A 24,285-nucleotide genomic window follows, 5' to 3' on the forward strand; every position below is an offset into this window, starting at 1 on the left:
ACTCAGCCTATGTACATTAGAAAGTTTGAGACAATCAATTTTACCCTCTCATATTAATTAAGTAGTGGTTTATATGACTACAAGTTAATAGTAGAGTACATAAACACCATTCCTACCACCAAAAGACTAGGTCTGATCCCATCCCCCCCTTCCCACCCAAGTGTAGCCAAACATCTGCCTTCTCCCTCAACCGAGAAATTTTTATTTTGGTGCCCTACTCCAAACTTAGTCACATCCTGCTTTGAGTTTCCCTTTCTGTTCTTCTTTCTCAACTTCTGTTTATGAGTGAGATCATCCCATACTCGTCTTTGTCTTTCTGACTTAGCTCACTTAACATAATTCCTTCTAGCTCTATCCAAGATGGATCAGTTAAGGTGGGGTCATTGTTCTTAATAGCTGCATAGTATTCTATTGTGTATATATACCACTGCTTTCTCAGCCATTCATCTGTTCTTGGGCATCTGGTTTGCTTCCAGGTTTTAGCTATTACGAATGTGTTGCTATGAACATAGGTTTACACATATCTTTTTGACTGGGTGTTATGTAGTCCTTGGGGTATATACCTAGGAGAGGGATTACTGGGTCATATGGAAGGTCCATGTCTAGCCTTGTGAGTGTTCTCCAGACTGCTCTCCACAGAGGTTGGGCCAATTTACATTCCCATCAGCAGTGCAGAAGGGTTCCTCTGTCCCCACAGCCTCTCCAGCATTTGTTGCTGCTGTCCTTTTTGCTATATGACATTCTCACAGGGGTGAGGAGAAATCTCAATGTTGTCTTTATTTGCATTTCTTTGACAATCAGTGACCTGCAGCAATTTTTCATGTGTTTGTTAGCCTTTTGCTCTCTTCTATAGTGAATGTTCTGTTCATATCCTCTGCCCATTTTTGGATAGGGTCATTTGCTTTTTTGTTGCTAAGTTTGCTGAGCTCTTTGTATATTTTGGTGATTAGTCTCTTGTCTGATATATGGCATGTGAAGATCTTCTCCCATTCTATGAGGGTTCTGTTTGTTTAGATGATGGTTTCTTTGGCTGTGCAGAAGCTTTTCAATTTGATGTAGTCCCATTGATTTGTTTCTGCTTTGCTCTACCTTGCAGTTGGGTTTGTATAATCAAAGAAAGTGTTCCACCAATGTTTTCCTCTAAGTATTTGACAGTTTCTGATCTAATATCCAGGTCCTTGATCCATTTGAAGTTGACTTTTATTTCTTGTGAGATAAAGTGGTTCAGTTTCATTCTTCTGCATTTTTCAACCCAGTTTTCCTAGCACAATTTATTGAAGACAGTCTCTTTCCTCCATTTAACACTTTGGGTCCCCTTATAGGTATGGGGGGTTAGTTCTGGGCTTTCAATTCTGTTACACTGGTGTGTGCCTATTTTTGTTCCAGCACAAGGCTGTTTTGATAATGATGGCCTTATAATATAGTTTGAGATCTGTGAATGTGACGCCTCCATTTCTGTTTCTTTCCCACAAGACTGTTTTGGCTTTTCTAGGTGTTTTCTGATTTCAGATAAATGATTGTAATGTTTGTTCTATTCTCTTAAAGAAGCTTGGTGGAACTTTGATGGGTAGCATGTTAAATTTGTATATGGCTCTGGGGAGAATATTCATTTGGATAATATTAATTCTTCCAATCCATGAGCATGGGATGTCTTTCCGTTTCTTGCTATCATTTTCTATTTCCTTGAGTAGTGACTCATAGTTTTCAGTATACACATTTTTCCCTTCTTTGGTCAGCTTTATTCCTAGGTATTTTATTGATTTTGCTGCAACAGTGAATTGGAATGATTTCTGGATATCCTCTTCTTTGGATTTAGTGTTTGCATAAACAAATGCCACTGATTTTTTGTACATTGATTTTGTAGCCTGACACCTTGCAGTGTTGCCTAATAACTTCTAGTAATTTTCTGCTGGATTCTTTAGGTGTTTCTGTGTATTATATCATATTGTTTGCAAATAGTGAGAGCTTGACTTCTTCCCTTCCAATCTGTATTCCTTTGATTTCTTTCTCTTGCCTGATAGCCATGGCAAGAACTTCCAATACTATGTTGGAGAGTAATGGTGATAATGGAAAGCCCTGTCTAGTCTCTGATCTGAGGGGGAATGCTTTCAGTTTCTGTCCATTGAGTATGATGTTGGCTGTATGTCGAGCTGTGCTACGGAGAAGAGAGAGAGGAGATCTGGAGCAAAGAGGGAACACAAATCTTTACTGTTGGGTCAGATGGGTGGTTCAGGCCACGCAGAGTCAGCCGAAAATGGCTGTCCCCCGCTACCTCACCACCAGGCAAGAGAGAGAGAGCGTGGAAGTGGGAGGGCTTTATAGGGCAACAACCAGGAGTGACGTGTCGGGACAGGATTGGTTGAAAAGGGCACTGCGAGGGTATCGAAGGGAGTGACAAAACCTGAGGGCAAAGACTGCATCTGTATAATTCACCAACATCTCCTCCTTTTTCTTTATATCTAATGGACACATTAAGGAAATATAGAGTGGAGCAGGCTTAAATGTTTTTAAGGAATGCCGTGCTCAGGTGGGAAGATGTAGTACGTTTTTGTGGGGGAGGGAAGGCTTAAATGGCCACTAACCTTATGAGATTTATGTGTCCCCCTGTGCTCAACCCCTCTTTAGAGAGAGAGATTTACCTGGAGGGACTCATCTCATAGGTTAAGTTCTGCCAGGCTCAACCATCTCCTCACAATATATCTACATCTTACTCTATCTTTCTATCTAGTCATCGCATTATGATGGTTCAGCGTCTGTAAAAGACTATCTATGACAGAGGAATAGTAGTGTAGGGGTGAGCAGAAACCTTTTGGGCATAAACCTAAATGCTATAACAAAACAGGAAAGGACAAGTAGGGGAGCAGTAAGAGCCAGTGTGATGCCAAGGGGAGGCTTGGTGCGCAAAGGGGCATTTTCTGTCTTTGGGGGTGTCTCCTGCCTCTGGGAGCATTTCATGTCTCAAAGGGCATTTCCTGCCTCTGGGGCCAGTATCTAGTAAGGGGGTTTTCCTGTATCTGGGGGCAGGGCTTGCAGGCGGAAGGACATGCCTGCCAAGCAAAGGGGCTGTTCAGCGTTGTACAGTCCCTAAGGCAATTGGCTGTAAGCTCCATGAACTACTGCAGGTAAGTCTTTGAAAAGCCAGCAGCATGAAGGGAAGGAAGCTGCTTTAAAATTGTGTAAAGTGTCCAAAGTGTATACCAGCAAGTCCCATAGAAGTCTCAGTCCAAAGTAGATGGCTAGGGGAAGAAATGGCAGGGGATGAAACACTGCACTTCTATCTCCATGAGGAAGGTCAGCCACTGGAATTCTGCTTTTCTGTAGAGAGTGAGCTGGAAATGCCAAAACGTGACAGGCAAAGCAGAAGCAGGAAGAGCAGACAGACATTAAGAAAGTTCTGTCCTTGGAGTCTGTGAATCAGGTTCTTCAGATCGCATCAGGTGACATCTAGGGTTTTGGGGGGTGTGCCACTGTAGTCGTGACATCTAGTGGGTGACGTCAGGGTGTGCAGGGGTTCAGATGTTTTTTCCCGGGATTCCTGTGAAAGAAACACAAACAATCTGCTTCTCGTGGTTAGCAGGGCATCTGATTTGAATTTTTTTTTTTTTTTTTGGAAAAAGGTTTGGTGCCTTAGCCAACTGAGTATTGGGGCACAAGATACATCAGTTAAGTGTAGAAGAATATGTGAATGTTGTTAATTCACATAAATTGTATATGGAAGAACTTTTTATAGTTTAATACCTTACCATATGAACAGATGATTCTTCATATGAAGGCTTGATAGCTGTAATCACTTACTTGTGAAAAAAAAAAAAACTTGTAACAAGTTAGAGGTTTACTATAGTTGATACCTCAATGATTATAATTGATTTAAGTATCTTATAAACTTGGAAGGCCTTTTTCGTTTCATTTTAAGGCTGCTTAACCTATTTAAGCTCAATAAAATGTGGTAAGGCAAAGAGCCATTGTTAGAGCCTCAGGCATGAGAATCATTAGCATAACCATTGTGCAATCTACTGTTCTTGATTGAGAAGGTATTTGAGAGCTTTACATATCAATACCATCTTATTTAACCTTTTGTTACACCCATTCGAGATGGAGACACACCCTAGGTGTGCGCAGGTTTTTTTTTAGACCAACTTAGTTAAAATATATTGATTTTTAACTAATTTTTACCTCAGACTTTAAATGTAAGTTAATTTTACCTTTATGAGAACTATGTTGAAAACCTTTTTCATTTAGCTTTGCCTGATAAGAATGTAGCCTTAAAGTTACATTTTTAACCTTAAAGTTAATGTTTACCAAACTTTAAACACACACATACACATGGTCTTCAATACACAAGGAGAAAAACTTTTGTTATGAAGATATGTCATTTTAAACATGAATTTAGATCTGTACCATCTTAGTTGAACCATTTTCACTCACACGGTTTAAGACTACTGAAAGCAGAGAGATTAGACAAAAGCAGGCTTAAGATATTTAAAGAGAGTGGGGGGGGGAGAAAGAAATGGTAGGGAAGTTTTGTTTTTGGGCTCTGTGAACTAATTTTTCAGATTCTGCTATTTTGTATCAAGAGTCCCAGAGGGCATCCTGCCTCCTGCAAAAGTGGCAGAGGGAGGGGCTGCAGAAGTTGTGGCAGCAGCCTAAGACATGTCTGCCAAAATAGGAGTCTCTGGGCGACAGCCTCATGGTCAGCTAGACTAGGGTTGCTTCTCAGGCCAGAGTCAGTGCTCCTTAAAGGAGACATGGGAGGGGACCCTGCACATCTCCCAAGCACTGCAATCACGGTCAAGAGAATCCATAGTGCAACCCCTAGTGAAACATCTCTGAGACAGAAAGCCTGTCCCATGTCCGCAGAGGGTCAAGTGGCTGCATACTTACCTGCCTCTGGGCAGGTTGAGCCCCATGTTCGGGCGCCAGGTGTCGAGCTGTGCCATGAAGAAGAGAGAGAGGAGATCTGGAGCAAAGAGGGAACACAAATCTTTATTGTTGGGTCAGATGGGTGGTTCAGGCCACATGGAGTCAGCTGAAAATGGCCATCCCCCGTATCTCATCACCGGGCAAGAGAGAGAGAGCGTGGAAGTGGGAAGGCTTTATAGGGCAACAACCAGGAGTGACGTGTCGGGATAGGATTGGTTGAAAAGGGCACTGCGAGGGTATCAAAGGGAGTGACAAAACCTGAGGGCAAAGACTGCATCTGTATAATTCCCCAACAGCTGTAGGTTTGCTATATTTGGATCCCACTATCTTGAGAAATTTCACATCTATTCCCATTTTTGTAGTGCTTTGAGCAAGAATGGGTGTTGGATTTTCTTAAAGGATTTCTCTTCATCTATTGAGATAGTTTTGTGGGTTTTGGTTGTGATTTTATTGATGTGGTAAATGATATTGATTGATTTATGTATACTGAACCAGCCTTGCCTTTCTGGGATATATCCCACTTGGTCATGACGAACAAGCCTTTTGATATACTGTTGTATCTGGTTGGCCAGGATCTTGTTCAACATTTTGGCCTCTGTGGTCTGGGAGGTGGCACAGTGAATAAAGCATTGGACTCTCAAGCATGAAGTCCCGAGATCAATCCCCAGCAGCATATATACCAGAATGATGTCTGGTTCTTTCTCTCTCTTCTGCTTTCTTTCTCATAAATAAATACTTAAAAAGATTTTGGTATCTATGTTAATCAGAGATATTGTTCTGTAGTTTTCCATTTTTATTGATTCCCTATCTGCTTTTGGTATCAGGGTCATGTTGACTTCACAGAAAGTGGAACGGAGTGTTCCTGTTTCTTTGATTTTTGGATCAGTTTTAGAAGTATAGGTAATAACTTTTTCCTGAAGCTTTGTAGAATTTATCTGTAAAGCCATCTGGTCCAGGACTTTTGTTGTTGGGAAGATTCTTAATAACTGCTTTGATTTCTTTGTCTGTGACTGGTGCATTTAGGTTATGTAGCTCTTCTTGGTTCAGTTTTGGATGGGTATATGTTTCTAGGAATTCTTCCATTTCTTCTATATTCTCTAGCTTGGTGGCATATAGTTCTTTTTAGAAGTTTTGCATGATTTTCTGTATTTCTGTGGTGTCAGTTCTGATATCTCCTCTATTTTTTACAATTCTATTTATCTGACTTTTTTTTTTTAGTGAGTCTGGCTAGAGGTTAGTCAATCTTGTTTAATTTTTCAATGAACCAACATTTGGCTTCATTAATCTTTTGTATGGTTCTCTTATTTTCAGTGTTGTTTATTTATGCTCTAATTTTAGTTATATCCATCATTCTGGTTGCTTTAGGGTTCCTTTGTTCCTCTATGTCCTTGAGGCATGAAGTAAGGTGATTTATCTGAGCTTTTTCTTGTTCTCTAATGTGTGATTTTATGATTGTGTAGTACTGCTTTAGCTGTGTGCCAAATGTTTTGATAGCTTGTGTCTTCATTTTCATTTGTTTCCAGGAACATTTGAATTTCTTGCTTGAGCAGTTCTTAAGCAGCATGTTGTTGAGTTTCCAAATTCTGTGACTTTTAGTAATTTTTGTTTGCTGTTGAGTGTTATCTTTACTCCACTGTGGTCTGAGAAGATACTTGGGATGATTTCAATGCTCTTGAATTTGTTAATACTGTCTTTGTGGCCTAGTATGTAGTCTATCCTTGAGGATGTGCTGTGTGGATTTGAAAAGAATGTGTATACCAGTTTTTTGGGGTGAAGAACTCTGAAAATGTCCAGGATATCTAGTCTGTCTCTTCAATTAATTCTCTTGTTTTTTTTGCTGATTCTCTGTTTTGTTGATCTGTCTAAGTGTGAGAGTGGGTATTAAAGTCTCCCACTATTACTGTATTATTGTATATGTATTTTTGTACTTCTTTCAGTAGGTGTTTGATGTATTTAGATGGGCCTTCATTGTGTGCACAGATGTTAACTGTTAAATCTTCTTAGTTGATTGACCAACTAATCATTACGTAAAGGCCTTGCCTATCTTTTATTACTTTATTTAACTTAAAATCTGTTGTGTCAGAGAGAATTCAGAAATAGTCAAGCCAAAGATTTTCTTTTCTTTGTCCTTTGGCCTCTGTTTGCCAGCCCAAGAGAGGGTTATAGGACTCTTCTTTGGTGTCACCCTGACCACCCCATATTCACCCTTCCCACTGAAGGCCCAGATGCTACCCTCTCCAGAGAATCTGAGGTTGTAAGCTGCTGCTTTCTGGAGCTCACACCAGGTCTTGTCTCCAAGTCACCATCTTGGTTCCGCCCACTTTATTTATTTTTATTTCAAGTGTAGAGAGGGAAGAGATAGCAGAGATATATGGATAGAGAATCAGAGGTACTTCAGCATTGTTTCTGAATGAAAACCTGGAGTTCTGTACATGGTAACACCTTGCCTCATTAGTTCTCTCTTGGCTCCCATCAGCTTCTGTTTTATACATGTAAGTTCTATTTCAAGAAAAAAAGTTCAGGATGGTGACTCAGCGCATCACCATCTTTGAATTCAGAGGCCTCTGGATTTACTCCTTAGCACTTGATTTTACTCTCAATGACTATTTTTTGGAGTTGAACTGATTATATGTGGTTATAAAGAGTGAAATGATTGTTTATTTTTAATTGGCATCACAAGGATTACCTGATTAACTGAATTATTATGAACTACTTAACTGAATCATTATGAGCTACTTATATAATAGAAGAGGTAGAGAAAACACAACCTACTGTGAGTTAACAAAAGTCATCAGTAGGCTGCAAAGGTACTTAGATGTACAACCTTAAGTTTTCTCTCAAATTGGGACAGGACAAAGTAACATATAACCCAAGGCATTTTCAAAATCTAGTTCAATCTCTCTCTCTCTCTCTCTGTATAGAGACAGAGGTAGGGGTGCGGCAGGGGTGGGGGGCACTCTATTTAAATATGCTATTCTTCTGGCCTGAAGTCTAGTTATTTTACAAAGATTTTGTTAAGCAATAGGTTGTGTAGAAAATATAGTGATTTATTTTTTTAAAAAATCAGACTGAGTTTTATTTCTTTATGATTTCACAATCATACAAAAGTTAGTCAGGATCAGATAAGATTTAGATAAAGACTAGCCATGAAGACTCAGAAGAACAGGTTTCTTCAGTTCTTCCTCATAGTCCTTTCACTTTCACCTCTTTTGGAGATACATTTCTTTTGTATAGTTATTCTTTTTTAAAATGTTTTATTTATAAAAAGGAAACACTGACAAAACCATAGGAAAAAAGGGGTACAACTTCGCACAATTCCCAACACCAGACCTCCGTATCCCATCCCCTCCCCTGACAGCTTTCCTATTCTTTAACCCTCTGGGAGTATGGACCCAAGATTGGAAATATATTTCATATACTCTACGATTTACTCATTTAAAGTGTAATAGCCAATGGACTTTAGTAAGGCTGTGCAAATCTCACCACAATCCATTTTAGAACATTTCATCGACCTAAAATGAAATTCTGTATCCATTAGTAATCAGTTTTTATTTCCCCCAACTCCTCAGTCCTGAAAACCCAAACAATCCACTTTCTGTTTCTATATATTCACTTTTTCTTGTAAATAGATAATAAAACATATGACATTTTATGACTGGATTCTTTCATTTAGTATAATGCATTCACGGTTCATTCATGCCATTGCATGTTTCAGTAATTTTTATTGTTAAATAGTATGTTTCGTTGTGTGGCTGTGCCATGATTTTTTCATCCAACTTATTGATTGCTAGATATTTGGATTGCTTTTCCTTTTGGCTATTATGAATAGTGCTAAAAGGAACGTTCAGTTGCATAGTTTTATGAAGCCACATATGACATTTATTGGATATATATCTAAAGAGTGAAATTTCTAGAACATATGTTAAATCTGTTTAACCTTTGAGGAACTGTTTGCCAAATGGCCACACCAATTTACATTTCCACTAGCAATGTATGAGGGTTTCAATTTTCACATATAGTGCTTTAATTTCCAAATAAGTTTTTATTACAACTGATTTGCATGGAAATAGCTCTACTCAGAATCAAATGGCTACATTTGTGTGTTCATTGGAAACAGTGACAGTATATATATTGATTTGGGGTCGGGAGGTAGCACAGCAGGCGCACGTGGAGTAGATACACTGATATATATTATGGTTTTAATATTATCTGTAATTCTGCTGCTGCTACTATTGACGCTATTAATGACAGCTAGAATTTGCCCAAGACTTGTGATGTGCCAGTGATTATCACGTATTTTGCATGTATTGTCATACATTTAACCTCCTATATGATGGGCTGAGAAATAATGGTATTCTGTGCTAGGAGAATTGAAGTGGAAATAATAGAGAGTAGGTAAATTGCATTTTTATTCACTTGTTTATTTTGTCCACAGATATTTTTTGTGTATTTATTCTTTGCTTGGCATCATGTGGTATAATTAGATACTGCTATGAGCAAAAGGTTCATCTTTGCTCTCAGGAGGCTTACAATCCAATAAGTAGAGAAATAAAGACAAGACATTTTAATTAATATCATACAGAAGGTAATGCAGGAAAATATTTCAGACTTTTACAATTGGGGCAGTTTGTCCCATTTCCTGAGACAGGGACACAGAGTTTGGGGTGGGGGGGTATAAAGAAAATGATTACTGATGACTTCAGACTTAAACATGTTGATCAACAGGAATTTATTATAATAAAAAGTTGGACAGATGGGAGTGAAGTTCAGAATAGGAATCTTAACTAGAGATATAAATTTGAGAGTGTTATAGAGAAATTGAAAATCACATTGAAATCATGATCAAAGTTATTTAGGGAAAGAGTAAAGAAGTACTGGAAAAAGACCTTCTTGAGCTAACCTTGACAGCTTTGACTATGAAAGGCAGATGAGAAATCAAAAAATACCTCTGGCTAGGACATATGCCTTGTTGCCTGCACAATCCAGGTTTCAGGCTTGGCACCCACACCCAAGATAATTTCAGATGCTGTGCTGTCTCTCCCTCCCTGTGTCTAACTGAATGAAAATGGTGGCTCTTTTGAAGTAGTGATATTGTGTATATACAAGACTCTAGCTCTGTAAAAAAGAATGTCAGATAATGAGAGATGAGATAGCAAAAGAAAAAAACAGCAGCCAAGTAAGTAAAAAAATAAAGTTTTTTTTTTTAAGTTCTTGAAGTCAAATTAAACATGTGTTTCAAGGAAGGGAGCTGTTGACAGTTCTGAACATTTCTCAAACGTCAAGGAGGTGAAACTGCTTTGGATTGTGTGTTGGTGGCAGTCATTAATGGACTTCTGGAAGGCTCTGGAACACTTGTGTGACACAGTGCTGCATAAAACCATTCGAGAGTGATGGAATGGAGGCAGGAAGGTTATAAATCTTATAAGAAGTCTAGTGACCAAAGCAGAGTAGTCATAAGCAAGGAAGTGTTTGACATATTTTGTTCACCTCTAAAGGAAAAAGCTAAAGCATGTTTATCTGCTGTTGGTATATATTCAATAAACTTGAGAGTAATTACATGTGCTCTAAGTTTACCTATACTTTAATAATTTTGCCTGCACCCTTGTGCATAGATTTGAGCCAATGTTGAAAGTTTGATAAAGCACGGAGTAGCAAAACCACATGAACTACATCCTGAACCTGTCATTTACTGAGTTATATGATCACCTTAAGTTTCAGTTTTCTCATCTTACTTTCAGAATTGTAGCAAAGATGAGAAATAACATATGGAAAGGCATCCAACATTACACCTAGTACTTAGTCAGCTCCCAATAAGTGGTAGCACTTATTATCTCACTCCTCACAGCTGGGTGATTTGTATTAGTCCAGTCTTTCTTATGTTTCACCACTGGCAGAGATGTTGTATCCATTAATTCAAGCTCTAAATGGCTGCCTACATTTCTTGTCCCTAAGCCTAATTCTCAAATGATGTTGCATTCTTCCATCATCAAAACATACTCATTCTTTCAACATGGGTTTACCATCTCTATCATATTACTCAGCTATATTTATAATCACATACTTTTGTCATCATTGTCATTATCATTCCATTAAAAAAGAGCTCCCCAGTGTCAACCTGTCACTCTATAACCTTGGGCTTGTATTGCTAGACTTAACCTATTTCTATATCTCACTACCCTTCCACAAGTCAAAATTATTATTATCATTGGGGCTTCACCATTCTCAGTCAATATTTTCAGAGAGAGAGACCATAGTACCAAATCTTTCTCAAGTGTAGTGGATGCCAGGTTCAAACCTAGGTTACTTGCATGGCAACGCAAGTATATCATACAAGTGATCCTCCCATCACTTTCCAGGCTTTAATCATGGTACTTTCTTCCTAGAGATGAACTTGATTCCTATTAGAGCATTCCTTATGGCCTTTGATTATCTTGGAATAAGTCATTCCCAATTGAATTCAATCCTGAAGATTCTCCTACCTCAGGAAAAGCTCCACTTGGCCATGCTAGTCCTGTGTGGTAACACTTGAAATAAAATGAAAATAAGAAATCTAACAAATAGGGGTCAGGCAGTAGCACAGCAGGTTAAGGGCCCATGGTGCTAAGTGCCAGGACCTGTGTAAGGATACTGGTTTGAGCCCCCGGATCCCCACATGCAGGGGGTCACTTCATGAGCGGTGAAGCAAGGCTGCAGGTGTCTATCTTTCTGTCTCCCTCTCTGTTTTCCACTCCTCTCTCCATTTCTCTCTGTACTATCCAACAACAGTAATAACAACAACAATGATAAGACAACAAGGGAAACAAAAGGGGAAAAAATAGCCTCCAGGAGCAGTGGATTGATCTATGGTGTAAGCACTGAGCCCCAGCAATAACCCTGGAGCCAAAAAAGGAAAAAAAAAAAAAAGAAAGAGAGAGAAAAAGAAAGAAAGAAAGAAAAGAAAAGAAAAGAAGAAATCTAACAAATAAAATTAACTACGTACTGATTTAAAAAGAAAAATAAAACTTTCTAGAATGCACTGCTTATCTCACAATTCCAACTATCTTCTTGACAACCAAAAAAGTAGCTTGTATTATCACCTTAAATTCAGGTTTATGTATTAACTAGTTTATGTATTTACTAGTTTCTCTTTCTTGAATGTTCTCTCCTCTCAACATATTACTTACTAGCCTAGTCAGTTAAATTCAAATTTATAGTTGCAATGCTTGTTCAATTTTACTTCCTGTATCATGCATGCATCATCTGCTTAGTCATCAGGCCATACTTATTTCAAATTTTAATGCTTTTAAAATATATATCTTTTCCCTCATTCCCTGAATGTTTTAGCTTATACTCATACCCTCTAGTTCTTTTCTTGACTTACTTAATGATTAATTTTCTTAGAACTATGCTTTGACTGCATCTCTACCCAGCTAAAAAGTCTCTGTGATTTCTCACCACTTAAAGTAGTATCTAAACACTCAGACCCTCCATCTTTCTAATCACTTCCTACTTTCTTTATGAAGACCTTATTCCAAGTTGTGTTCTATTCAGCACCCATACCAATAAGCCTGGAAATGTACTTGCTTTTAATTTTTTGTTCATCTAGTTTCACTCACCTATAATTATTCTTCTGAAAATTCTCAAGTTGAACACCCTCCAGAGAATCATCATCCTCACTATTTTCTAATCTCCATTCCTTTGCTCTAACAGTACTTAGCAGTTAGTCCTGAACTGGACATTAGTCATGTAAGTCATGCAATATCTTCTGTTTAGCTGTCTTTAGTTTCCTCAGTATTCTATATCTGGTAGCCCCATAAAAGTTGTGCTTTGACCACAATGTTCAGAGTAAGGGAACTTTTACCCTGTTCTTTGAGAGGTAGGTGTGTGTGTGCGTGTGTGTGTGTGTGTGTGTGTGTGTGTGTGTGTGTGTATGTGTGTGTGTGTGTAGAAACTTGTATCTATCTGAGTAATTCCACTGCTCCTGAGTTGAGACACCATGTGAGGATGCAACACAGAACCAGAAATTTCCATGATACCATAGTACCACCCATGCAGTGCCAAAGATCAGACTTGGACTGTGCACATAGCAAGTTGTGTGCTTTATCCTGTGAACTATCTACTGTCCACGAGTGGTTCATTCTTTACAAGAAATGTCATACAAAGAGAGTGAGTAGCCAAATGGAACACATTTAGAGCAAGAGTGCCAGAAGGTGAAAAATGAGGACTCTACGAATGGAGAAATTCAGCATAAGTAAGATGGCCAGTTATCTCTAAAGACTTTTGGAAAGATACTTACGTCTAGTCTGCATTGCCAGAGATTAAAGGGGTCACTCAGGGGTAGATGTTGGCCTAGCTGGTTGTGCAAGGGCCCTTGTTCAACCTCTTGATCCCCATCTGCAGTTAGGATGCTTTATAAGTTATAGTGCTGAAAGCGATGAGGTGGTCAGGCAGGCACAGAGTCCCAGAGGTTACCTAAGTGTCAGTAAGGTGTGTGGGTGAGAGGGGTATGGAGCACTCATAGGGATAATGTTAATATATTTGTAATTAGTTTAGCATAAGTAATGACCTATCAGGATGTATAGTTGCTGTGTCACTATCTTAGGGCCCTAGAGGACCTCCTTTCTATATTATGAATTAGGATTTTGGTTTCTGAATCATGGAAATGATAGGGAGGTTCATTAGTGAGTTGATGGGGCACTGGGGGATTATAGAGACTATGGGTAAAGTAGACTAAGCATTGGCTATCTGTCACTGGTACAGAAGTACTTTAACAAATGACACAGACTTATTAGAATCTGACAGCTTACGATCAGGGTGGATCACTTAACAGATTGTCTTTTTCCACACTTATAAAGAAAGATCTACCACTGGGAGATATCTACATCCTGGATATTATCTGTGTGGAAATGGGTCAACTTTTAGAAATAATGTCAATATAAGGAAATTAGAGAGATTCAGTAACAATTTAAATGTGATTACAAGCTATTGTGTGTTATCTCTGATTATAGTGGGAGTCCTATTTCTGATAACATGTCAATTTCTGATAAGCCACTATTATCTGACCAAAAACAACAACAACAAAAATAATAATATGGGGATAGACTACCTTGTAGGTTTATTCCACCATCTAATTTCTTCATCTCATAGATGAAGAAACTAAAACTCGGGAAGGAAATGTGTGATGGAGATCTGATCTTTGGATATATTATTCCTATGCTGTGAACTTGAAGATTTATATGTGTGTGTATGTGTTGTTGTTGCTGCTGCTGTGGCTGCACAGGAATGTAGTTTGTGTTTTCTGTCAGCTACAGTGATTGAAAGTAAAGCTTGCACTCAATGGAGACTTCATATGAAAGTGATAAGTGAATGTATAAATTGCTTATCTATCTGCATATCCTCTCCATCCCAGAGAGAAATGCAATCTAACCTCTTCTTTTTTCTCTTGCTTTACACTATTGGTACTTGCCACTGTTGCATTCTTTCCTGACCAAATACTAATAGAGGTGCTAATGAGGTTCCCTGGTCATCAAAAAGAAAGAAAGTCAAATAGTCTAATTAATCTACAAATTATAGTCACTGACAAAAAAAGTGGTCATATTTCTTATAGAAAGCCAAATGGGGACTAATGGGCACTAAAGCATTGGTCTTGGCTCCTTTGGGTGTGTAGTTTGGAGGTTACCTGTTGTTTTTTCAGGGATTATGAGGCACCACTTGGCTTCCATTTGGGTGGAGCTCACCAGAACTTCATTCCAAGTCTGAGCTGTCTGTTTGCTTATTAAATGGGAAAAGAAGGGCAGAGAGTAACCTCTTTGTATAAGGTGAGCCTAATATTAATAGCAAACATTTATTGAGTACTCATTGTATGCCAGGAACTATACTAAGCGTTTTGCTTGGACGGTATCATTGAACCCTGTACAATTATTTCCCTGCATTATTCACAGGGAAACTGAGACTTGGATAGGCTAGGTAACTCGATTAAGGTCATACCATAAGTGGCTAAATATGTGGTCTAAGATAACTTAGCTAGTGCTAAACCCACCACTTGCATTCCATAGCCCCTGCTTAACTCCACCTACAGTGTGGTCTAGGATGAATGCATCTTTAATCAGTGAATTCCAGGAAAGCAGCACTGCTTCTGCCTTGTACACCTCACAGGTGTTGGGGCTGACATGACCCAAAACACAATTTTAAAACGTATTTTTTAAAAGGGAGAGCCATGACCCATTGAAAAGAGAGTACCAATCTATGTATAATCAGGTACCAGAGCTTTCACAAATGCAAGGAACACACTTAGCCACCTCTCTGGTCACACAAAACAGGATTTTCATGGGTTGGGTTAAAGGTGACTACAGGAGGAAAGTGGAAGTTAGGAGAGGGAGAGAAAGAGAAAGAGATGCAGATGCTGGGCCTGGAGGGTATCTTGATATGATTTGCAGTATGCTGGTTTAGAGTAGTGCCCTCCACCATCCACCTTCCAAAAGGACACAGAGGACTTTCACTGTAGCAGTGTGTATGGCTTCTATCCAAAGAGAGTCAAGTCTGCTGTGGTTAATAGCTACTAGTACACTGAGTGGAGAGTAAACACAAAAGTGTAACATCACAGGGTGCCTTGGTTGGAAACCAAAAGAATGAGTAAGAAATGAGAAGCGATTAGGCATAACGAGAAATCTCACTGCTAATGGGTTAACAAATTCAATTTTTCCCAGAAATCTATGCATGTGTGTGTGTGTGTGTGTGTGTGTGTGTGTGTGTGTGCATGTGTGTGTGTGTGTATTGTTTATTACATAAGACACTGCATGCTATTTCAAGTCTTCAGGTATTTATGATCCTGGTGGAGTCATTCCTACTCAAATCTTAAACCAATAAAGGTTTATTATTCTGCTTTGAATCTATGATGGAATTAGTTATACCTGGTGACAAGTAAGTAGACTAAATTTCCATGAGGCAATGAAAATAGCAGATGCACTTACTTCAAGTACCTATTTCAGTCATTCACTATCTAAGTACAGTGACTTGGAAACATTGAGTGAAGGGAGCATATGAATCATGTGGTGGTCTAGATAAAATTCAGATCATGATTCAGTAAGTCTGGAGTAGGACCCAGGACTCTGAATTTCTAAAATGTTCCCGGGTGTTGTCATTATTGCTTGTCTGTAAACCATACTCTAGACCCTTTATATAATTATAAAAAATACTTTGCATAAATTGCCATATTTGACAAGTAAGAGCACTGGAATTTAGAATATTGGATGGCTCATTCACTCACAAAGATAATGAGCTCAGCCTAGGAGTGGTGACCCTAAAATCCATGATATTTCCTTTATAGCACTATAGCCCACACATGTAAAATCAAACTACAGCTTCAATTAGCCTATAAATACAGCCCCTGGAACAGGTGTATAGTATAAACTCAAACACTTATAACTAAATTATATGACTTCCTCAACTCACTATCTTCCAAGGTTCTGGAGTAGGTACATTCAGGCAAGATTGGGATTATACATCACATTGACCAGACCAGAACCCCAACTTCTGTTGTTCCCATGAGAACTAAGAGAACTTCCTTTACTTCTACAAGATATTCAAAAATGTCTAATGCATTAGACTATACCCAAATCCACATAAGATTGTTTTCAGGAGTGTTTAAATACCAGGCCCACCTTTGTGATCAGTAGGTTGCCCTTATCACTCCCACCATTAATAATTCATCCTCTTTCTCTTCATACTGTCAATTTCCACATCCTTTATTCCATACAGCTCTTGCCTATCTCTCTTGGTATGGCTGTAAACTCCTGTAATACCTAATGACAAGTTTACAGCTGAAGTGATCTCAGGTTAATTGGACTAGCATTCTAACAGACATGATGGAGCAAATGTCATGTTACTTGTCTCTCTCTTTGCCCTTCTGAGTCCTTTTTTTCATCTCTAAATATTCTAAGTTTGAAGGGACAACTGGAAATACAACCTTTCCTATAAAATATTTATTTAAAAAAGACAGAAAGTGAAAGAAACTACAATACTGAAGTTTATTTCAATGTGATGAGTGCTGGGCTTGGACATGAATTGCATAAATGACAAGGCAGCACACTATCCAAGTGAACCATTTCATTGTCTATCTAAAGCCTTTTATTTATTTATTTTTATTTATAAAATGGAAACATTCACAAGACAATAGGATAAAAGGGGTACTAGTCTACACAAGTCCCACCACCAGAACTCTGTATCCCATTTCCTCCCATGGTTGCTTTCCTATTCCTTAACCCTCTGGGAGCATCTATCCAGGGTCATTATGGGTTGTAGAAGGTGGGGTGTAGAAGATGGAAGGTTTGGGTTCTGTAATTGCTTATGCATAAGCTCTGGCTTATGGTGATGCAGGAGGACTGAAGCTGGAACTCTAGAGATTCAGACATGAAAGTCTGTTGCATAACCATTATGCTATCTCCCCTGCCCCAAACTCCATGGTTTTAAAACCATACTACAGAAAGAAATAGGGGTGCTGGGCAGAGCTAATGGAAGGAGTAAAGGCAGGGCATGGCGAGAACGTGCCAATTAATCCTACATGGCAAGGGCTGAATGATCCCATGGCAGGACCACTGTGATGTCAGACAAGGCTGAGGAGGTGGTCTGGGGACAGTCTGGGGTCATGTTTTCCCTCCACAAGAATGAAGAGTAGGAGCCATGGAGAAGAAATACCAAGTCAAACTTGCACTGAGAAGCGTTATTTATGTGCTGTCTCTGGCCTGGCCCCTGGGACCGCTGTTGAGAGGAGAATGGGGATCTCAGCCAGTGCCCCTGGACAGCTCTGCGGGCTGTGAGGCTCACTGCAGAGTCTCACGTTAGAGAATAAAGCTGATGGTGATGCCCAGCACGGCCCAAATAAAAGTCAACTACCACATTCAGTCCTCTAGGGGTGTTTTTGCTATTAAATTAAATCTGGAAAATAAATAATTGTCTTTGGATTTGATTTGAGAGACTTTTGGTAGTTGAATACACAGGAAAAGAAGGGGAAAAGAAGGAGGAGGAGAAAAAGAAGATGAAGAAGAAGGAGGAGGAGGAGGAGAATGAGAAGAAGAAGGAGGAGGAGGAGGAGGAGGAGAAGGAGGAGAAGAAGAAGAAGAAGAAGAAGAAGAAGAAGAAGAAGAAGAAGAAGAAGAAGAAGAAGAAGAAGAAGAAGAAGAAGAAGAAGAAGAAGAAGAAGAAGGAGAAAAAGACTATTTCTTGAAAGATTCTCTGACTGGCTAACCATGCCAGAGAACTGAAGATCACAATGGAGGCTTGCTGTCTGTGAAGAGCTGCTCCCCCAACCCCTTGACACAATTATCCCAGAAAATTAAAGGGGCGGCAGGGAAACTCTGTCATATGTTCCAATTTTTATTGCTGCATTCCTTGGATGGCTCCATATGTTTACCTTTAGCTGACTTTAGACTTGCTGTTCTCTGTGGCTTCTGGCATCAGCCACAGAATTCTTTCATGTCTATTACTTTATTAAGGAATGTAAAAGCCACATACAGACCAACCAGGGGACACAACAGTAGGAGACACAAATAACTCTGACTGTGCTTGCAAAGAGAGTAAGAGAGTCTTCATACTTAATTCTCCCAGATGGGCTGTCAAACTTGCAAGGACCAAAAGGGGGCACTCTTAGCACTCACTCCCCAGTCCAATCAATAATACCATTCCGATGAATAAGCTGCAGAAACAGCACAGAGCTTTAAGATCCTGATGGCATCAGAATGGGGGTGAAAGAAACCACTCTCATCAGCAGGGACTAGGGATTTTTTGTTTTCTTTTTGAATTTTCTTGACTGGACATGGAATTGTCAAACCATAAGAAGGTTGTTCAGATGAAGTAGATGCATAAAAATTGTTGTTATACACAAAACCTTGGCATATCTACTAACAAATGATTAAAAAGAGCAAGCCTGTGTTCTGAAATTTTTCTACCTTTGAAAGGGGACACAGACTACTTGACTGAATAAGGGGATAATTGTGGAATGAGTCTGTAAATCGGACAACATTAAACAAGGTTGAGAAATAACCATTATTTACTCCATTCCTACTCTGTACTAGGTCCTTTTTATGAATCGTCTCATTAACATAATTTATAGACAAGAAAACTAAGGTTCAGGAACATTAAATATATTTCTCTAGTTCTTGGCAGAGGCAGGATTTGAACATAGATTCCTCTGATTGATTGTAAGCCTCTTTCCATGAGATAAGGAAGCAAACTCAGAACTTTCTTTTCATAATATATTATTCTTTTCTCACTTAGTTTCAGAAATTCACAAATGTTTTGCAAACATTTAAAATCATCACTGATAACTTCCAATTATCTGTAGATAAAAAATGTGAATACCCACATTGCTATAAATTATCTTAATCAGGGACACAAACCAAAAAGTGAAGGCAGGGTGGGATATGGGAAAGAGGGGTTAGGGAAGGAGATAAGAGGACATTGGAGGAGGCAGGCTGGGCAGTAGTGCACCAGGTAAAGTGCACATAGTACAAAGCACAAGGATCCTGGTTTGACCCCCCAACCCCAGCTCCTCACCTGCTGGGGCCTCGATTCACAAGCCTTGAGGCAGGGCTGCAGGTGTCTATCTTTTCTCTCCACCTCTCTGTCTTCCCCTTTTCTCTCAATTTCTCTTTGTTCTAACCAACAACAATAGCAGCAGCAACAACAACAAGAACAGCAATAGCAACAACATCAATGGAAAAAGATGACCATGACTACCAGGAGCTGTGGATTGATAGTACAGGTACTGAACCCTAGCAATAACCTTGGAGGCAAAAAAAAAAAAAAAGGAAATTGGAAGTCCCAGCATTTGATGTTGGAGGAAGATTTAATAGGTGATAGGTGTGGTGTGCTGAAACCTATAGTAGAAAGATAAGACATTGTAGTCATGTTGCCAGGCTAACATGGGGGTGCTTCTTCCAGGCGCATACTCTCTGGGTTGGAGAGAACGCTACCGGAGCCAGCCTGGGCTGCTACTCACTCAGCGACACAAGAGAGATGACCCAGGAACAGAGCTCGTGGTGGCAAGGCGATTCTATTCTTTATTGATCAGAGAGCCAAGGCTTTTAAGAGTAGAATCCAAAAGTGGCAAGTCGGAAACAGAAATGGCTTGACGTGGTTTGGAAAGGGGAGGAGAAAGGCAAAAGGGGCTGGAAAGGTAGAAACTTCCTTAGCAACTGTTGTGAGGGTTTTAACTGGTAGGATTAGTAATATCCTGTAGGCAGGGAGGGTCTTGAAGGTAGAAAGAAGATAGATCAAAGGAATAGAATGGGTAGGGATCTTGCAGGTAAAACAATGGTTATGTAGATAATAAGGGAGCAGGCCATAGTATCAGGAATGCAGCGTGCTTTGTGAGGCAGGGAGTCTGATAAGATGAGGCAAATCTTGGGGAGTTGTGTCCCTCCTTGTTCAACCTCTCAGCAGAGAGAGAGAGACTGACAAGATGGACGTCACCCTCAGATCAAGCCCTGCCAAGCTCAACCACATCCTCACAATTTCTCTACATCATGTGACAATATCTGTCTTGTCTATCATTTCTCTATTAAAATAAAAAAAAGTCAAGAAAGCATGCTTGTGACAAGACAGGATAGGAAAAAGAACTAAGGAGATAATTAATAGAGGCAATTATCCTATCCTCAGTAGTCAAAGAAATTGATCTTCACCTCGAAGATGCCTAGATGTTCTCCTTTTAATTCATCTCTCCAGGCTTCTACAACTTATAGGCTCCAAAACTCCATTTTTTTTCTCCAAGAATTTTCCTATTTCTGATCATAGGGGTTTGTGGTCTGTATTAATCACCCAGTACTGTATATTGAAAGGTTGAAAGAGTTCTCCTGTTCAAAAGAACAATCCTCAAATGTCAGATCAGGCTATGAGGGTGGTTTAAACTAGAAAAAGTTAACCCCTTAATACAAGATGGTTTAATCAAAGTAACCCTCTATCTCACTTAACATCAGATATTCTCTCATTGAATGTAGAAGATTCTATCCTAGAAGGATTTACTACTGACTACTTAGCTCATCTGGTCCTCCAGGTATATCTTTAGAATCAATATCTTTTTTCATCTTTCTGCATCATTGAGGAACTTTTTATAAAACTAGATGTCCTTTTTAATGTAACCTATGTGTATCTACTGCTTACACTATTATTTCTCAGTCCTGAAGTAAAGATACTGAGATGTCATCTAGTAAAGAAACTTAAGTCATTTTAATTACTCCAAAGATTCTCATATATGTGACCACAACACCCTTTTAGCATAAGGTCTATTAATAGCCTATGAAGCCAAACAGTTTAGATATAAACATATAAACTCTTAAAACTACTTAGAAGAGATAACCCGACTTTATTGAAGGGTTTGGATAAGCTATTTAAAGCAGAAATATTGAATATATATTTGGGATAGAATCTAAAATTGTCTTAGTAATCTGTCTAAATTATTTTTAGATCTGTGTAGGTCTGTGTATTTTAGTTTATATATGCTACCTATAAGAATACACTTTCACTATGAGGTTAAAATATGAGGAAAAAAGAAAAGAAGAATGGAATACCCCTATTTACTAAAAATAAAAAAGGCAATCAGTGCCCTGCAGGGCAAGAGGAGTTTATAAATTTTAAGGCACTAAAGCCATCTCCTGATGGCAGTTCTGTCCATAGTTTCCTTTAATGGTGAAAACACCTGGACTCCTTACTTAATGCTAAGACAATTGGAGATGAAGTCTTTTCTCATCAGCCTTTCAGAGTCAGATTTGTACCTGGCAATCTAGCAACCAAAGCAATACTTTCCAAATTATGAATGCCCATCATTTGTATTATTTTAGATCCAGATGATAGATTAAAATTTCAGAAAGTCATGATTTACTTCTTCTCATTGTTGCAATTTAACTTTCATTGGCAAATCATGTTTTAAACTGTTTAAAAAATTCTTAGAAACCCTATAAAAACTTACAATTTTATATATGTATATATATAATTGTTGCAAGGTTATGGGCATTTAAAATTATTTTAAATGGAATATATAAGGTTGTTTTCTGAAATAGAACTTTACCTGTGGGTTTTATTTTTAATTGTCACATATAGGGTGATTTTAAAGTAAACAAGAGCACAAGGTTCATATTATTTTAAATGTATATTGTATTTGTCTTCTCAACGCTGTGGTTTTTAGGTCTGTGAATAGCATCATAGTATGGAACCAGCCTATTAAGCAGCCTGTTTGGGTAAGGAAACCCTGAGACCAGCACAATGTTGTATTACTCACTGTGTCCCTCCAATATGGTTAGAATTCCACAACCTAAATGATCATTTGTTGAACAAATTCATGCTTTTATTAGTCAAAATACAGAGAAAACAGAGCCTCCCTGTTTCAAGATATTTGCTAATGCATGGTTAATTATCACATATAGCTTACTATAATTCATTTTACAGGGGAGACCTCCTGCAGGTAACATACTAGCAGTTTATGAACCAAAATAACCTCACTATAGATTAGAGCTGTTCCAGGACTGGTCAGACAGTTGGTGCTTCTAGACCTTCTCACTTCACATTGCTAATTCGAACAAGGCTTTATTTTTATATTTGTCAGCAGCAAGACTGTAGGATGGTTGTTAAACTTCTCCCAGGCCTAATTAGAACAGCAATGCTCGCATTCATAATGAAGCTCGTGTCTTGCTCAGAGTTAGTGAGAGGGTTGTTACAGTAGCTTTCTGGCAGGCCGTGGCTGGCAGTTTTAAGGTAGCTAGTGGCTGCAATATTAAGTGACTGTTGAAATTCATTGACTCCACCATGGCTAATGTGTCTAGATGACAACAAGTTTACACGGTTCTTTTATAGTTACAGCAAGTGGGTCCATTTAAATATTTATTAGGTGATTATGGTGATGTGAAATGGAAAAAAATGCAAAGTGCAATATCACAAGTAGAACTGTTTTTAACTGTTTATGTGGGGCCGGGATCACGGACTCACTAGGTATCGCTGCATCTCTCCCTTATAAATATTTATATTAGATCAGAAGTGATGAATGCTAATTTATTTGCATTTTGATTCTTTATTGATTTCTCCTTGGGCAAAGGTTAGCTGTGAAAAATTGTGCAGGCTTACAATGTTAAAGAATATTTCAATCAGCCAACCAAGTGGCATTTTGATTAGGCTGGGGAAAGCTCACTTTGCTGAAACTGAGAAGTCTTTCTTGCTCCTGGAGATGAAGCCTGAGACAGTATTCAGGCAACTGGTGCTCTGCCCTCTCCTAGTGTTGATGTAGATGCTGGCAGGCAGTTTGGCCTCCAAAAGACTCCTTTTCTGTACAGCAATTTGTCAAATCTTGTATTGAATTGGGTAAGTCTGGATACTATGGGTATTTGTCAAATTTCTGTTTTTTTCTTATTCTGTAAACTACCTAATGTCTATATTTTTGACAAAAGTAAAATGGCATATATCTCAAATTGAATAGAAAAAGATGGAAGATGAAACAGAATTTGGGGAGTCACTTAGCGCAGTGTGTTAAGCACAGGTGGTGCAAAGCGCAAGGACCGGCATAAGGATCCAGGTTCGAGCCCCCGGGGAGTCATGGGAGCCACATCACAGGCAGTGAAGCAGGTCTGCAGTTGTCTCTCTTTCTCTCCCCCTCTCTATCTTCCCCTCCTCTCTCCATTTCTCTCTGTCCTATCCAACAATGATGACATCAACAAATAAAACAATAAAAAAACAAAGACAACAAAAGGGAATAATATTTTAAAAAATTAAAAAAGAAATAGAATTTGGCTCTATAATGGAAAGGTTAATCTACATAATACCAAAGAAATCAAAGTTTCTGCCTTATTTAGACCATTTTACTAGAATGCCAAGCTTATTAGGTCTAAGTCTAATCACGGGGTGGGTATATATATATATATATATATATATATATATATATATATATATTACATATATAATTTGATATATATATAGTTGGCCCTTGTTTATGGATACATGTACACACATACCTAGTGCCCTAGGCCCTATCCTGTATCTAGTTATCTGTAACTGTGTTAGAAAACATGCTATATTAACTGCAACTAGGTAGTCCTATGAGTTAGGAAAGATCACACCAGGTTGGAGGAGTTGGGAGGTTGACACACCAGGGATGGTTGTCTCCAGAGACAATCCACATTAACAAATTAGTAGCAGCTAAACCTGGTAGAGTGGAACTAGTCAACATAGGCAGTATAACAGGGTGAAAGATCAGAGAAACATCAAGAAATACTTGCAGATTTCCAGAGGTTCTAGGACTAGGTGAAATATGACTCTTAAGGAGAATGGGAAGGGTACCCAGTGGTAGCGCATCTTATTAAATGCACATAGTATGAAGCCCAAGGACTGGTGCAAGAATCCCAGTTTGAG

Source organism: Erinaceus europaeus, chromosome 12 (assembly GCF_950295315.1).
Source record: "Erinaceus europaeus chromosome 12, mEriEur2.1, whole genome shotgun sequence".
NCBI lineage: Eukaryota > Metazoa > Chordata > Mammalia > Eulipotyphla > Erinaceidae > Erinaceus > Erinaceus europaeus.